This window comes from Dermacentor andersoni, chromosome 5 (genome assembly GCF_023375885.2).
Source record: "Dermacentor andersoni chromosome 5, qqDerAnde1_hic_scaffold, whole genome shotgun sequence".
NCBI classification, from domain to species: domain Eukaryota; kingdom Metazoa; phylum Arthropoda; class Arachnida; order Ixodida; family Ixodidae; genus Dermacentor; species Dermacentor andersoni.
The window spans coordinates 133,768,685-133,783,793 of record NC_092818.1 but is presented as its reverse complement, the minus strand read 5'-3'; the positions used below and the strand labels follow the sequence as shown (position 1 = coordinate 133,783,793).

At 46.3% G+C, this 15,109-nt stretch overlaps 1 long non-coding RNA gene across 1 annotated transcript; it reads left to right on the top strand.

The window, feature by feature from the left end:
• Window positions 1-8,287: 8,287 nt before the first annotated feature.
• Window positions 8,288-14,673, top strand: LOC129384794 (uncharacterized). Its single transcript, XR_008612432.2, has 4 exons — window positions 8,288-8,486; window positions 9,178-9,210; window positions 13,975-14,001; window positions 14,640-14,673. It is a non-coding gene; the product is annotated as an uncharacterized lncRNA (long non-coding RNA).
• The last annotated feature ends 436 nt before the right edge of the window (window positions 14,674-15,109 follow it).

Sequence of the window (15,109 nt, the reverse complement as noted above, 5' to 3'; positions counted from 1 at the left end):
TAGTCCATTTATTGCTTTATTGTTATTGTCATCTATGCTTACAACGTATAATGCTTTTTTTATTTGTTATTCGTTAACATGGAGTCCTTGTACCTCGTATGCCCTTTCTTATATAGGCACGAATACGCTTACAGTATTGAGTAAATTTATAAATAAGTGATTTTTGTAGTTATTAAAAAGAGTGCATGCACAAACACATTCTTTTCTGGTTTGTCAGCGCTTCTGAATTATATACTAGTCGTTGGCTCCCAGTTTTGTATTCTACAGTTGTTCATTATTTCCTGCAAATTTTATGTTCGCGTAACGCGACAACCACCTCCCTCTTCGCTCATCCCGCATTGTGGGTACATGCCATGTTTTGAAAGCTTATCATCGTCATCGCCTCTACGATGTGTTCTATACCTTGAGCCATTATCGGCGCCATGAGCGGTGAGTTGGTATTCTTTTGTCGTTTCTTCCGTCGTCACTACAAGTGAGCAGGCGTCAGTGATATAATAATTATAGGCACTTGTAAGCACGGTATAGTGCCGGCACTCTCTGTATTATGACACATATTCAACGGATGCCTCTTTGTATCAGACAGACAAGTGGACCGATCTCGCGAACAGTCATGAGAGGCGAGGTATTTTGGCGTGCCGATTCTGACATCAGCGCATGACATTGTTCTCGAGGGCTTTAGAAGTCGGCTTCAGAGCTACAGATCCCGCAGGCAGTGCAATCAAAGACTCGGGTGGTCTGATCCCAGCAATAGTATGGCACCGCCGTGCTTAAGGCCTCGGTTATAAACCAAGCTTCTTGGCCTCCTAAAGCTTAGCTCTTAGACACGCGTTGTTGCGGCGAGCGTCGGCGTCGTACCTCGTAATCGAGCGAGCCTGTGAGCACTGCGAAAGATGAGAGCGAACGCAGAGCGCAGCAGGAGGTGAAAGACGGTGATGGCGAAGAGAGCGCAAGGAGGAAAGTACAGGAGCGTCTTGCCGCGCAAGAATAACTATGCAGTGACGATGGCTAGAAGATGGCGGCAGAGTAGCGCACGTTCGTCTGTTGACCAAAGCGCTGCATGAGTGGAGGTCTGGCTGCGGCGGCTGCTGTGAATCACGCCCATAGGTCACACAGACGTTGGCTCTCGCGATTTCCCACTTAGCGAGGCAGTCCCGTCACACTTGGATCTGTTTGCAACGTGCCGCACGAGACATATTATCCACGCCAAACAATATATCGCAAAATGAAAACACGTATAGAGCTCCGCTCGAATATCGCATTACGGAGTATCATAATTGTCGGCAAATTGTTTTGTGTGGGTATAGGGGTGGTGTCTGGCCGAGTTGACGTAGCGATGGGTTGGGCGTTGAAAGGGAAGGCATGATTTACAGCTGCGACGTTAACGTGGATGAGCTGGTAGAGGAAGCGCTTGTATTGCACGCTGATTTGCACGTCATAACTTGTGTTCGAATAGTTCACTGCAACCACCGTATGAATCGAGGGTTGCAAGCGATCAGAGCAAGAAATGAAGGTGCGAAAATAAATGAGCGAGTAAATAGATAGGTAAGTAAAAAAATAAAAAAATTAACTGTGCCATTTTACCATATTTGCTCATGTAAAGTTCGCACATAAAGTTTCCGACGTTTTACTCGGGTTTTTACACGAGGCATGCTCATAGCTACAGAATGAAGCCTCGAACGGTGGTCAGACTGCTATGTAATATAACGCAACCACTAGCGGCGGAGTATGAGCAAATTTACAGTCACGGATAAGTGTTACGTCGCCGATGGCGGCACGGGCAGCGGTGGAGACGCCGCCGTAGAACAACGGGTGTCGCACTGCAGGTCGCCCGCCGATTACATGGAAGGAAAGACTACATTCGAAGAACCCCTCATACAATTCCCCTTTAATTATTGTGACACAAGTACAAACACGCAGGGCGCCAGGTGACGCCAACGGTACTTGTGTAACTGCAGCCCTGGAGCATCCTTGTCAGTAGATATCACATCATCTGCCCCTTGAAAAGAACAGAACATGCATAAGCGTAAGCGGTAGCTGCACACAAGACTCACAGCAATAACGTGCACACTAGAAGAAAGCACGCACTGCACGGCAGGTGCACACCACCAAAAAAAAAAAAAAAAACTAAGGTCGTGTAACGTGGTGTCTAAACAAATTCCAAGCCTTCCAGCGACTGTTTGCCCTTTGATCCAAGTTGTTAGTACAAGCCTGCAGGTGCATCACGCACTCGTAAGTCGAAGCCCCTACGCCCACTGGTTCTTCGACTTCTTGCTGATGCGCGAAGTAGTGAACAAGTAGTAGTAGCATCCTGTTGTTTACGTTGTAATTTGGACACTGTGGACCGATATCCATCGGAAGAAGCATGGGTATGAGTTCATAGGCCCGTCGTCTCAGAAAGCTTCGTCGTACGCCACCGCATGGCGTCTGTAGAAGTCTACCACAGTAGAAGTCCACCGGAGCGACTTCTCGTTCGGTTTACCTGTCGCCTGGCAAGTCCGACAGCAAAGTGAACTGTGTCACCTCTTCTCCCCCCCCCCCCCCCCCCCCCCGCGCCCGAGAGAACATGGTTGGGGAATTGGAGGAGTACGCATTGAAGAAGTATTCTTCGTGGAAGCAGGCGTCGAAGCAGTAGGCTTAATGCACGTAAGCATCGGCTACGAGGCCTAGGGGGAGTAAGCATTGGAGTAGGCTTCATAAAAATAAGACTGCAGAGCAGGCGTCGGAAGAGGCGGTGTCGGAGGAGTAGACGTAGTCGAGTAGACTGCCGACCGTAGGCGTCTCTCGAGCGCCGGTGCCTTGCGTTTCGAATATGGTCTTTCTTGATGCCATTCCAGTGGAATTGCTGAAGGGTTCTATGCGCCCCTATTTTCCACGCCTGAAACAAAGTGCATCTCGAACTGCACACGATGAGAAATTTGCGAGGTGATACGTGGACCCGCAGCGGTAGCAGGTTGTCTATGGTCGGGCCATGTGGGCACCTTGTGGGCTTCTACCAGGTTCCAGCCGGGGATGCCGTTCGTGCCGTCGGCCACCGTCTTATTCTACTAGGCAGTGATATCCGATCAAATTCGCCTTCCTGGTTGTGGATCGTCCCAAGTTCTGACAGCTGGGCTCCTCCTTACTCGCTGAAGATTCATTGAATTTAGTTACGAAGTGTTGCTACAACATCTGCGGCTTCTCGTTCACGTCCGTTAACTCCCGCTTGGGTGCGGGCCTCTTGGTGGTCGAAATAGCTATGCAGGTCGTCAACCTCCAAGGCTGTCAGAAGGACGCTCTTTTTGAAACCAGGAATGGTGGCTCAAGCCAGTTCCACACAGGCTTGCAAAACGCAATGCCACTTCGCCCGTGGTATTGGGGGCGGACCTGGCGTTTGCAAAAATGGCGGTGGCGCAATTTCACAAAGCATGGTTGTAGGTCGAAGAGGGTCATCGTCTGAGTAAGAATACTCTGGCGCGGAGGTAATATTGCAATGTCTTAGGCCTCAGTAGTAGGAGCGGTCTTTACCTTGGCAGCGTCTAAGTTCACGTCAGCATTGGTGAAATGCGCTGTAGCGTTCAGCGTCCATGGTCCGAAACAGTAGCCGAAGAAACAAAGCCGGGTATCAGGAGTATCGTCGCAGCAGTGGGGCAATCCCGCGGTCCGCCGGCGTGGTGGACGCGTCGCAGCAGCAGCTTTCGAACTAGGGTTAGCTCCCAGGTAGCGTCTGAACTGTTCTAAGTCAGAAGGATTGGTCGCATCAAGTAAAGACGCGTTTCCCTAGAAGCGCCTGAAGTCCGTAGTTTTAACTCGTTGCAGTAGTATATAACATGGTGTTCTTCATAGAGAGCACGGGCAGCAACTTGGACGCGTCGTAGCAGCACTAGTAGAACCGGAATGCGTTTCACTAGCAGCAAAGACCCTGGCGTCCATCGCAGAAGCACGATCCGAAGCATCAGTATCGTAGCAGTGGCAAGGTTCGGAAGTAGTGCCCGCAGAAGTATAAATCCTTGTTACCACGTTGCCAATTGTTATGTCGTCGACGGCGGCCCTGGCGGTGGCGCCGCCATAGAGCAAGGGGCACCGCGCAGCAGGGCTTCGGCCGATGACATGGAAGGAAGGACAAGTGAAAAGTCGAAGAACCCCCTCGTACAATCCCCTTTATTCACGGTGACCCAATTATAAATAGGCATAACGCCAGGTGAAGCCAGCGGCACTTGCTTACAGTCGCTCTGGGGCGTCCCAGTCGGTGAATGCATGGACATCACAGATAGATTTTGCGGACGCGTACAATGCCGCCAAATGAATGGACATAGGCTGCGCAATCAGTGGCTTTTCGAAACCGTCTTTATAATCTTTGGGGCCCAACCTAAGGCAAGTGAGCACCTTATTTTTTTTTTTTTTTTTACGCACTGTGTAAGTGCGTGGCTTTTTAAGGACGCGTAGAAATGCTTTAAAACATTGGATCACCATATATACCTTTGACGTTTTAGCGCCAGTAACCAGGTCTCATTGACAACGGCAAAGAACGTTTATACCAATGTCCAAAGCGCGCGTAGCTTTAGATGAATGTATAAGACCGATGTGTGCGCCGCTAATGGTGGTCTGGTATGACGCACACTTTGCTTTCGGGTTGTTGATGCCAGACGGGGGAACATCAGTTCAAGTAGTAGGGGATGGCGTTTTATCTAAGATGGTGTTGTGGCTATCTCTAGCAACGCTCAGATCTTCGATATTGAATACCAGAAAACGAGCTCTCAAGCGCTGCTGTAGATCTCACCCATCGCAAGCGTTTGGCATGGGGACTCGCTTAACCATACTGCTTCTTTTTGAAAAGGCGTCGCCAAAATAAAATAAGAAAAGACGTTGGAAGCTGTCGAAAATGTTCAACGACGATTACAATACTCCCTAATGCGAATTTTGAGCGCAGCTGTTTAGGTGCTTTCAATTCGCGATATATTGTGGCAACGAATTTGATTGTCAACGTCAGGGTTCTCTCGGATCTGACTCTCTACTTGGGCAGCTCATTTAGCAATCGCGCCACACGAATCATTTCTACCGCTTGCCACGCTCGTTGTTCAGAAAGAAACCGTGAACACTGGAATGCGTGGCTCGTGAGGAGCGCATTCTCTTGCGACAGCGAGCAGGCGAAGTAGCGCATGCAAGTCCCAGTTCATCGCTTTGTTTTCATATATGGTATATGGTATTAGTCATCGAGGAAGGAAAAACTTAGGAGGGAGCATCGTGCAACGCGTTCGAAGCCAAACCTGGTCGCCGAACATGTGATCGCACGTCAAAGTGCACTGTTATTTTTAGTGCTCCCGCTCTGCAGACAGAGCCACGGCAGGGCAGCCGAACAAGGGCGCACTGAATAAGAACTACTGGTGTAGCTACTAGGAACCAAACGTCTTAGGAAATCTCGATTTCTGCTCCGTGATCTCGACGCAAGAGGTCACGTGTTGCCCCACCACTCAGCAAATGTATGCTCTTCACGGAGCGTTCGCTTGCCAAGGCTGGCTGCGTGACGTAATGCTCTCTCCTAGCTCTTTTGTTCCTCCATAGTATTGGAGGACGCGCCTACCGCATGCCTGGTTACGCTGTTTACCACGGCTCGTGCGGCACTGTGCTCTGCTCTTCACCCTACCGCCATACTCTCCTCCGCTTTCCTCCTCGCGCTCTCATTGCTCTCGTCGTCTTTCATCTCTCGCTGTTCTGCGCGTTTCCTCTTTCATCCTTCGTTGTGCTCATTCGCTCGGCTACGCCGAGGGACACCGATGCCCCCGAAGCTCAATGCATGACCCTGAGAGCTGCGCTCTAAAAAGGCGATTCCAATTGTAGGAAATGAGCCTCAAAAATAAGCGGTAAGCTTATTATGTAAACGAAGTGGTTAGAGTAATAACGTAATGGTTAGTTTGATAAAACATTAAAATGTCATCTACAAGTATCTAAAGACCGTCACAATGGGTGCTTTTGGAAGGCTGGTCAGGAGCCACGGAGGGAGAAACAATACATTGGATAGACGCAATATATCGCAAACCAACAACGGAAGTATGCAGCACATCAAATAAGGAATAAAAAAGGATGCAAAAGAATAAAAATAAAAATGAAAAGAAAAATAGCAAAGAAAAAAAAAAGAAAAGCAACTCAGGGCTGACGGCCCTGAGTTGCTCCTTGTCCTTCCTCGTCATCTGCGATCCGTCCTTCTCGAACAACTTCAAGACGCACCGACGGCGGGACACCTTAGTGTTTTGCGTACATACGACCACGTACGACGCCAGTTATTCTGGCCGGGTCTCTACCTCTCCGTGCGTGGTTATGTCGCAACTTGCGAATTTTGTCAGCGCCGGAAGAAACCTCCCCTGCCACCTGTCGGACGAGTTCATCTAATTCAAGTTCCCTCTGAAACGTTCTTCCCCGTAGGCCTTGACCTGCTTGGCCCTTTTGTGACGACGACTAGAGGGAATAAGTGGATCGCCGTCACTACTGACTACGCGACACGCTATGCGATAACAAAGGCGTTGCCAACTATTTGCGCAACAGACGTCGCCGATTTTCTCCTCCACGACGTCATTCTCCATCACAGTGCACCTCGACAGTTACTTACACACGGCGGCCGCTCGTTCTTGTCTCGAGTTGTCGATGACCTCCTCCGCTCTTGTGCCACTGAGCACAAGCTATCCACCGCCTTCCACCTACAAACGAACGGTCTTACGGAACGTCTCAACCGAAGACTCATAGAGATGCTGTCGATGTACGTCTCCAACAATCACTGCGACTGGGACGCCACGCTGACCTACGTGACATAAGCGTATAACTCGTCCCCACATGACACCGCAGGATATTCACCCTTTTAACTTTTGTATGGTCGCGACCCCACATTGCCGTTTGAGACCATCCTCGTTTTTATGCCACGTGTTACGACTGAGTACGCTCGTGAAGTCATCGATCCCGCTCATATGGCGCGTCAAGTCGCCCGATCGTGTTTATTAGCCTCGCAGCATATAGAAAAAGAGCGTTACGATTGGTGCCATTGCGATGTTAAGTTCGCCCTAGGTGCTTGGATGCTCCTTTGGTCTTCATGTCGTCGGGTCGGCCTCTCCCAGATGCTTCTCTCTCGCTGCACAAGGCCTTATAAAGTCCTACGTCAAGTTAACGTCGTCAATTACGAGGTCTCGCAGTTATAGTTTGATCCTAACTGAAGTCCGCCGCCTGTTGACATTGTGAACGTTTCGCTGCTGAAGCTATACTTCGCTCGCAGTTCTTCGCCTAACATTCGCCGAGACGGCACTTCAGCACCCGCGGGTCCTGTTACAGAAAGATAAAAGAAGAGAAAGGAAGAAGATCGCAAGACGCTGGCTGCTGCGTGTTGTTACTCGTTAGCCATCTTAACTACATTGACTCTGCTTGTATATATATCGTAAATACAGTAGGTCTATAATGCTAACGTCCCCGTGAGAATATTATAGCGAAGCTGTTAGCCTCTAGTTGGCAGGGATTTTTCGCAGCCATCGTCGTCGCGAAAAAAAAAAAAAACCTTCAACAATTCAACCTAAAAGTGCATACCTTCTTTCGTATCACGCATACCACAAGCAGCACAAAATTGGTTTCAGTAAGTAACAAGCACAAAACAAGTATGCAAATCACATAATTGATGATAACGTGCTCCCGCTACCAATGTGAAACACGCAGCGATCGCCGCAGGCGCTTCCGGATAAAGATCACAGTTGCGCAAACTGCCGCTGCGACGGCAGATTGCGACGTTGGGGGTGGCGTCACGAGCCTTTCATATATAAAAGAACCAGCCTGGCAACTGATTTTATTCTTGTTGGAGCACCGCTATGCGTAAGCAACGCATAGTTAGGACTGCCAAGGGACAGCGTGAATACGAGGAGCGGCAAAGGGAAAAGAAACGGCAAAGCTGCCAAAATTGACTAACTTCTCTCTTAACAGGCTCAGGGCAAGCGCCAAGCCAGAGAGGACCAGAATTTTATTATTCGTCGGCGACTTTATTAGCGACATTGCGAAACCCCAGAATGACTGGTTTCTGTCATTTGCCAGTAGCAGCTTTGGACTGGCCTGCTACAACAACCCCAATAAACCAACCACGCGGCACATGTCGAGCTTGGATTTATTCGTGGCCTCGAATGTAGCGAGAGTGGTAGCGGAACCAACCGCGGCGTACCATAGCTGCCACAAAGTGATTGACACTACCACGAAATTTTAAAGCATTGCATAACCACTTCAGCAGTTGTGCTAGTTTTCAATGGCGTCGCTGGACAACCACTTTCGCAAGGCCGGAATAGCGAGACAATATAGGCAGCATACTTCCGATAACTTTTATGGGCAACAACCATAGCTACAGAGCTGCTTGAGTGAAACATTCTAGCGACTTAAAAACCCGGAAGGAATAATCTACTTACATGGTGTAGTTATCTGTTGCGTGATCGTATCTTGCGCCATTAACATATTTTTTTTCTTTTCAGAGAGAATCCCATACCAGGCTCCAAGAGGTAGGTATACAAGACACTGGAAGTGTTCACTTAATGTGTGCTGTTCTTATATAAAACTGAGAATAACCATTGTTCCGCGTTCCTTGAGCCGTTCACTCGTTCTGTCATACGTAGTATTTGTTCGAGACTATAGAGGTTTGCGAATCAGTCTGTGAGCAATAAGATAGCGTGCTTTATTGTAATGTCTAGAACGAAAAATATTTAAGCAACGTTAAAGCTGTGCAAGAAAAGTGAATTATGTGGCGCCATGCGAAGGAGCGTCTACAGGGGCATTTACCTGCTTCCTCATAATGCGCCATTTTTAACTATTACGACAATAGAAATTACGGAGCGCTGATGGTAGAACAATAAAATACACCTTGTATGCCATCGCCTCCCTTCATTTTATTTTTCGTTTTAGAAATTTACTTCAAGTGCCACATGCGCAATGCGACCCGAATTTCTACTTCCACAACATTTAGGCACCGATACTTAAAAGAAGTGCCTAAACCAAGCAACGCTTACCGATGTAGTAGGTCGGACGAACAAGTTTATTGTACGCGAATCACATGATTTTCCTTTGTAAGAAATACTCATATCCAAGTGACTCAATCGCGTTTCTTATTCACTCGAATATGCAGTGCGAGAAGATGATAATGATTTCTTCAAGCGTAGAACATTGTCCGATCTGTGCACTTGTTTCTTTTTTCAGCTCCGTTCTTGGTTGGGCAACCCAGCGACACCCGTAAGTTGGTGCTCCGTAGCGGTGCATGTATACATGTCAATGTGCCATTAGGGAATGGATGATTTCAGCAGGAGCTAAAGGGAATCGCGTCAGCAGGGCGACAAAACGTAGACACTGTGGCTATGACCACGTCGCGTAGCCTTCGCGGTCGTTGTAGTACAAATAGAAGTTTAACCCTGCAATAATCTTTATTCAAGGGCAGCACAGTAAGGGTGCCAGAAGTTCCGCGTAGACTTATTCTGTCCTGTAGATTGGATTAAACATTTGGGTAATCAACGTGTTCGGCTTGATAGCTTATGCGAATAGAAGATATTTTTTTGAAAACCTGCACCCCAGACAGATGTGCATTGTTTTAAGTTTTTAAATGGAGTCAACTAGGTGATCAGCATCGCGTAACACTCATACAAACTTTTAACTGACAATATACTAAAGACATCGCCTAGGACTTCTTTATTGCTGTATTCATTCTACGTATTGCGCAAGTATATGCGAAATGAAATATGAAAACATTTCTCCAAATAACTAATTAGGCCAGACACCATATGTCTAAAAATATTCTTGAGCACGATGGTAAAGGCAAATGTATGTACAGTAGTGGTGTTTGGTACTTTAATCTCCTCTTGCGGTTTGGTTCTATAGATACAAAAAATATGGGCTTGCCTATACAAAGGAAACAATCTTCGCGGCTGCGAGAATCTTATCATTCCGTGCGCTTAGGAGAGAACCACTAATCAGGTTGGTTTCGTCACGATAAAATTTGCTGTGTAATCGAGGAGTACATCAGGCATACGTGAATATTTTGGAAAATACCTAGATTCTACAGCTATCTTGATTCTCGTCGAGAAAAGAAGAGAGTCTCCTCTAAAGAAAAAACTCAGGCAAATAGACACAATCTCTACAAAACTATTGACTGCATGCTTGGAAGAAGTATTGAAGCTTTTAACTGGGAAGGCTCAGGAGTGAGGATCAATGGTGAATATCTCGGCAACCTTCGCTTTGCAGATAACATTGTCCGGTTCAGCAACACAGGGTGCAAATTGCGAAAAATGATAGAGAACCTTAAGAGAGATTGGGGTTGAAGATTAGTATGTAGAAGACAAACATAATGCTCAATAACCTAGCAAAGGAACTACAGTTCAGGATCGCCAATCAGCCTTTAACGTCTGCGATGGCGTACGTTTATCTAGCTAAATAACTCGCAGGGGACCATGGTCACGAGAACGAACAGAATAATTCTTCTGTGCCAACTTAATTCTTCTGCCAATTAAGCTGTGCCAACTCAAAATAAGTGTCAAATTTTCTAGGTAACAGAATTCCGCTGATTATACTTTATGGGGGCGAGGGGGGAGGCTTTACCCTTCCCGGAAAACTCCTGAGGGGGTTCGGACCCAGGAACGTCCCTGTAGTCGACACCTATGCCGCCAGTTGTGTATATATATATATGGAATCAAACTGATTTCACACTTTCTGCCGATCCCAGCATAGTGCAGGATGTAAAAGTGATAGGTACGGTAAAGTGCAGTGATCTTGAGCCAGTCAGGGCTAGGATTCACCTCAATTTGAAGAGAGAAAGAGTAAAATTAGTAAAGAAGAAACAGGCAAACTTAGAGGCGGTAGGTAATGAATGAAACCGTAACGAAGCTGGCTTCAGAGGCGGCAACTGAAGTGGGAGGCAAGGCACCAAGGCACCCAGTAGGCAAGCTCTCCTCAGTAACAAAAGGCCTAATAAAAAAACGACAAAAAATGAAAGTGGCTAACTATAAAAATAATATAGGGTTCACGGAATTGTGAAAAATCATCAACAAGGCCAAAATAAGGAATATTCGAAATTATAACGTGAGAAAGACCGAGAACACCGTAAAAAATTTACGCAACCTGAAATCAGTGAGAAGAAAACTTGGCATAGGACAAACGAAGATGTATGCACTGAGAAATAAGCAGGGTAATATCATCAGCAATCTCGAAGGCATAATAAATGCAGCGGAAGAATTCTATACTCACCTGTACAGTACCCAGAAGACTCAGGAGGACTCCATTCGAAACGATAATGAACAGGATACAAAAATTCCTCCTATAACTAGAGATGGGGTCAGGAGGGCCTTGCAACACATGAAACGGGGGAAAGCGGCACGAGAAGATGGAATAACAGTCGATTTAATCAAAGCTGGAGGAGACCTAATCCTTGAAAAACTGGCGGCTTTCTATACGAAATGTCTATCAACTGCAAAAGTCCCAGAAAACTGGAAGAATGCAAACATTATACTAATCCACAAAAAGGGAGACGTTAAAGAACTGAAAAATTATGGGCCTATTAGCCTACTCCAAGTATTATATCAAACATTTACCAAAATAATCTCCAATAGGATAAGGGCAACACTGGACTTTAGTCAACCAAAGGAGCAGGCGGGCTTCAGGAAGTGATTCTCTACAATGGATCACATCCATGTCATTATTTAGCTAATGGAGAAATCCGCAGAGTACAATAAGCCTCTCTATATCGCTTTTATAGATTACGAAAAAGCATTGGCTTCAGTACAGATACAAGCAGTCATAGAGGCATTGCGTAATCAAGCAGTACGGACCGCTTAAGTAAATACCTTGGAAAATATCTACAGAGATTCCACAGCCACCTTAATTCTACACAAGAAAAGTAGGCAGATACCTATAAAGAAAGGAGTCAGACAGACTCTCAGACAGTCAGACTCTCAGACTCTCAGACAGTCAGACGATCTCTCCAATGCTATTCACTGCGTACTTGGAAGAGATATGCAAGCTATTAAACTGGGAATGCTTAGGAGTAAGGATCGACGGCCAATACATCAGCAACCTTCGGTTTACCTATGACATTGTTCTATTCAGCAACACTACAGACGAGTTACAACAAATGACTGAGAACTTTAACGGAGAGAGTGTAAGAGTGGGGCTGAAGATTAATATGCAGGAGACAAAGATAATGATGAATAACCGGGCAAGGGAACAAGAATTCGGGATCGCCAGTCAGTCTCTAGAGTATGTAAATGAGTACACTTACCTAGGTCAACTAAACACAGGGAACCCTCACCATGAGAAGGAAGTTCACAGAAGAATAAAAATTGGTTGGATCGCATACGGCAGACATTGTGAGCTCTTGACTGGAAGCTTACCGTAACATTGAAAAGGAAGGTGTACAATCAGTGCATTTTACCGGTAATGACATATGAGGCAGAGACTTGGAGACTGATAAAGAAGCTTGAGAACAAGTCAAGGACTACGCAAGGCGCGATGGAACGAAGAATGCTAGGCATAACTTTAAGAGACGGAAAGGGAGCGGTTTGGATCAGAGAGCAAACGGGTATAGACGACATTCGAAGTGACATGAAGAGAAAAAAATGGCGTTGGGCGGGTCATGGAATGCGTAGAGTAGGTAACGGTTGGACCATTAGGGTGACAGAATGGGTACCAAGAGAAGGGAAGCACAGTAGAGGACAACAGAAGACTAGGTGATGCGACTAAATTAGAAAATTTTCGGGTGCTAATTGGAATTAGCTGGCGCATGACAGGGGTAATTGCAGATCGCGGGGAGAGGCCTTCATCCTGCAGTGGAGATAAAATGGGCTGATGACGATGATGAAGATGATATATGCGTGCGGTATAAAAATTGGCCTACAGCTGACGCTTCATTCGTTTGCTCCTACCCGTCCTGTCTTTTGCGCTGTTATTTGATTTGACATCAGCGAGCTATGATTAGAAACGCCAGTCTCGCTGTCATATTAGCAGAATGCTCACCATATTCTGGCTACAGTAAAGGCCTCTTGCGTAGAGAGATAGTGTGATGACAGTAATGCTTTGGCAAAAAGGGATCACCGGTAAACTGAAAAATTCATAGCAATGTTCGTGTAGCAGTATTAATAGTTTACAGCCAAGCTGTTAGCCTCTTGTTGGTCGGGATTTTTAGCAGGTTCGCCCTCACGAAAAGTAAAAATACCTTCAGCCACTCAGCCGAAAATTGCCTACATTCTTTGTTATCACGCATACAAAATACAGCAGAGCATTCGTCTGAATAAAGAACAAGCACAAAACAAACATCCAAGTCGCAAGAATGGTGGGTGATAGAGTGCTCCTCCTAACAACGCGAAGCACGTAGCGCTCTCCGAATACGTTTTTCGGTAAATATTACACAAGGAGCGGCAACGGGAAAAGAAGCATCAATACGTATAACAGCGGTGTGCTCCCAAAATTGGGGAACTTCGTTCCCAGGAGGCTCAGCGCAAGCGCCAAGCCAGGAAGGACCCGAATGTTCCTGATCGTTGGGGAATTTAATGCTGAGATTCCCAAACCTGTGGACTGAGTCCTGTGGTTTGTCATGACAACGTTCGACTCGCATGCTTCAACAACCCCAATCAACCAACCACGTGGTACAGATCGTCCTTGATTCTATTCTTGGCCACGAATGTAGCGAAAGCGGTCGCGCTGTGTACCATGGCGACCACACAGCGATTGTTGCCACCATTGCATTATACGGCATTGCATACCTAATTCAGCAGTTATCGCGGTGGTTTTGAACAGTTTCGCTGGACATCTATTTTCGCAAGGCCGGAATAGCGAGACAATATAGGCAGCATACTTTCGATAACTTTTATGCGCAACAACCATAGCTATAGAGTTCCTTGAGCAAAACGTTCTTGCGACTTTAAAACCTGGAAATAATAATCTACTTACATGATGTAGTTATGTGTTGTCTGAACGCTTCTTGCGTCATTAATATATATTCTTTATTATTTTCAGAGGGAATCCCTTACCAGGCTCCGAATGGTAGGTGCACAATAATGGAAGTGCTCACTTATTTGTGGCGTTCGTATATAAAACTGAAAATAATCATTGTTCAGCGTTCCTTTAGCCCTTCCCTATTTCTGTCATTTGTAGTGTTTTTTCGAGACTACAGGATACTGAATGAGTCTTTGAGCAATGAGCTGGCGCGCTCTACTGCAATATAGAGAGAGGAAAATATTTAAGCAATGTGAATACTGGGCAAAAAAAGTTAATTGCGTGGCGCCATTCGAAGGAGCTTCGACAGGGGCATATACCTGGTTTTTCAGGATGTGAAACCAACGCGCTTTCCTTTTCATCACTTTCTTCTATTTTAATTTTAATTTTCTAAATTTACTTCAAGTGCCGCATACACGATGCGCCCCGGATTTCTACTTCCGCCCCATTTAGGCCCCAATACTGAAAACCAATGACTAAACCAAGAAACGCTTACCGCTGTAGTAGGACGGACGAATGGGCTTTTTCTACGGGAATCACATGATTTTCCTCTGTAACACCAACTCATATGCGGGTCACTCGTTCACGTTTTTTATTCCCTCCAATATGCAGTGTGATAAGGTGATTATGAGTCCATCAATCGTAGAACATTGTTCGATCTGTGCACTTGCTGTTTCTTTTTTCAGCTGCGTTCTTGGTAGCGAAACCCAGCGTCAGCCGTAAGTTGGTGCTCCGTGGCGGTGCCTATGCACATGTCAATGTGTCATTAACCAATGACTGATTCGAGCAGGAGCCGAAGGGCGCCGTGTCAGTGGGGCGATAAAATGTAGGCATTGTGGCTATGACCACGACGTACAGCCTTCGCGGCCATTGTATAACAAATGAAGGTTTATCCCTGCATTGACATAGGCGCTGCATCAGAGCATGGGTACATCAGCGTTGTATAAGAGTACCGGATTCGCTGTTCCTTGCTCAAGATCAGCACAATAGGTTTGCCAGAAGTTCTGCGCACACTGAATCTGTTGTGTACATCTGACGAAACATTTGTGTAAATGCAATGATTTTCTGTTACCAAACAAGGCACTATTGCTGCTCATTCGAATAACTTCGTGTTCACCTTGATAGCTTATCCGAGTAGAAATTATTTTTTCAAGAG